The sequence below is a fragment of the Engystomops pustulosus genome, chromosome 6, assembly GCF_040894005.1.
Source record: "Engystomops pustulosus chromosome 6, aEngPut4.maternal, whole genome shotgun sequence".
NCBI lineage: Eukaryota > Metazoa > Chordata > Amphibia > Anura > Leptodactylidae > Engystomops > Engystomops pustulosus.
This window is the reverse complement of record NC_092416.1, coordinates 41159885-41162497: the sequence shown is the minus strand read 5'-3', so window position 1 is coordinate 41162497 and position 2613 is coordinate 41159885.

Here is a 2613-nt window from a genome sequence, read left to right as displayed (position 1 = left end):
CCACTATTTATCTACAAAGGACCCTGGGCCCGGTCTTATTGTGCCTGCACCCACCGTTACCGATTGCTACGTGTGCTGCTTGCATTTTCTTCAAGTAGATAGATAGATAGATAGACCCCTTTTCTCCTGCTATATTTGTTCCACTGAATTCACAGACAAATCTTTAAAGGCGTTTTCCCACAAAGTAAGTTAGGAAGTCAGGAGAGGACCTAACTTCCTGATCGGTGGGGGTCTCAGTGATGAGATCCTCCCAGATCATGAAAACAGGGGAGCCAATGGGGTCCGAGGTATCTCCGTTGGACCCCTTTTTGTTCCTCAAGCTGAGCGGAGCAGCTGGCTGTGCATGTCCTCTTCATCTCTATGGAGCTGACAGAGATTGCAGAGCGTGGGTCTTGAAGGCCCCGCTCTGCATATCAGTGTGACACCTGTGTCTTAACATAGGCACTATTGATATGTGTATGGACTGTACTCCTGGTGGGTGATTCAGGGACTGTCTGAGTCACCCACCCAAACGACCGATGGTGGGGGTCCCAGACAGTTGCCCACTTTGTCCGTTTCGCCGGCTCAAAAAAGTTGCATAGTTTGCTAGCGTCCATCCACCCAATTGTTGTTCTTAATAGTGTGATCCGAGCAGCGCGGGCAGCGGCTAGTCTATCCCAGGGTCACCTGATCTGGCCAGCCAACCACTGCTATCTACGTGTAAGGGTACCACGTCATGCTGGGTGGAGTGCAGAGTCTCCTGGCTTGTGATTGGCTCTGTTTCTGGCCGCCAAAAAGCAAAACGGCGGGAGCTGCCATTTTCTCGAGCGGGCGAAATACTCGTCCGAGCAACGAGCAGTTACGAGTACGCTAATGCTCGATCGAGCATCAAGCTCGGACGAGTATGTTCGCTCATCTCTAATTATTACACATCTATTCTTCAGGATGTAAATCTGTGAATCGTGAGGCTGAAGAAGTCACCTATCGCTAAAGTCAAGGGTCAGGTGCTTGTTTAAAGGGAAATACATAGGGGCTAGCACCAGTGACCAGGAGCCTGTGTTTCCTAGATATATCTCTGTCACATGAAGATACCATGACATATGGGTGCTTAGGACTTGGATACAAATTTAGTAATAGCTCTCCGTTATATTTATTTTGTAAAAATATACAGATGTGATTTTAATGTAACATACATTCATAGATGCAATCTCTCCCAAGTTACATCACAAGGCTTCTTGAAAGTCGGGTATTGATGCATAGAGAGTGGTCCCCTCTATAAGGTGTTAAAGGCAAAGAATTATTTTTCCTATAAAAGGAACACTTTTTAAAGTGGCACCAATGCTTATACAATATAGAAAAGGTCCCATTTAGGGCTGTTTCACGTTGGCTCTGGCGTTCCATTTTGTCTCCAAGTCAGCAAAAAAACCTTAAGGTTTAACATTGGGGCAGATTTACTTACCCGGACCATTCGCGATCCAGTGGCGCGTTCTCTGCACAGGATTCGGGTCCGGACGGGATTTATGAAGGTAGTTCCTCCGCCGTCCACCAGGTGGCGCTGCTGCGCTGAAAATCATCTCAACGCGCCGGAATGCACCACCTCGGACCAGGTGAAGGTAAGCGCTTCCCAAGCGACACTTTTTCGTTTTTTAAATGCGGCGGTTTTTCCGAATACGTCGGGTTTTCGTTCGGCCATGCCCCCCGATTTCCATCGCGCGCAAGCCGGAGCCTATGCGCCACAATCCGATCGCGTGCACCAAAATCCTGGGGCAATTCAGGTACAATCGGCACAAATCGGAAATATTCAGGTAACACGTCGGGAAAACGCGAATCGGGCCCTTAGTAAATGACCCCCATTGTTTTGAAAACATCACACCTTGTATCAGCCTCATTGGTGAAAAAAAAAATGGAAGTCTTATAATTTTTTCCACGGACAACGGATCAGTGAAAATACAAGCTGATGTGAAAGCCCCCATAGAAACTAATGGCTTTGTGAGGCATCCATGGAAATTACTGAACCACAAACATGAAAAACAACGCCAATGTGAAAGAGCCCTTATATGTGACCAATGATCAGTTTGGAATGTTTGACCTTGATAATCAGGCCTTGTAAATGTACATCACATTATCCAACAAGAAAGCAAATGCTAGTTTATTGAAGGATTACGGCCTAATACCATTTATGAATTTCGAGATTGTGATAAATTTTTTTGTCTAAATATGTATTTAGAGGGAACCTGACATCAGGTTTTCCCCATTAACCTTAATGACAGGTCACTACAGAAGTCTTTTCACTGTTCCCCATTCAGTTTTTATTATAAAAATCCAGAGCTCTAATCTTTATCAAATTAATTTTTTAGCTGACACCTTGGCGGGAGAATCACAAAGTCTCAAGGTGCATGTTTTCTGTTCCCCAACGTCTTAGCTCAGTTGATTCTTTTCTGAGCGAGGGGAGATGAGTGAGATATTGGCTGAGTCACACACTGGGGCAGATTTACTTACCCGGTCCATTCGCAATCCAGTGGCGCGTTCTCTGTCCTGGATTCGGGTCCGGCTGGGTTTTAATAAGATAGTTCCTCCGCCGTCCACCAGCGTCCACTGCGCTGAAAAGCATCTGAAAGCGCCGGAATTCACTGA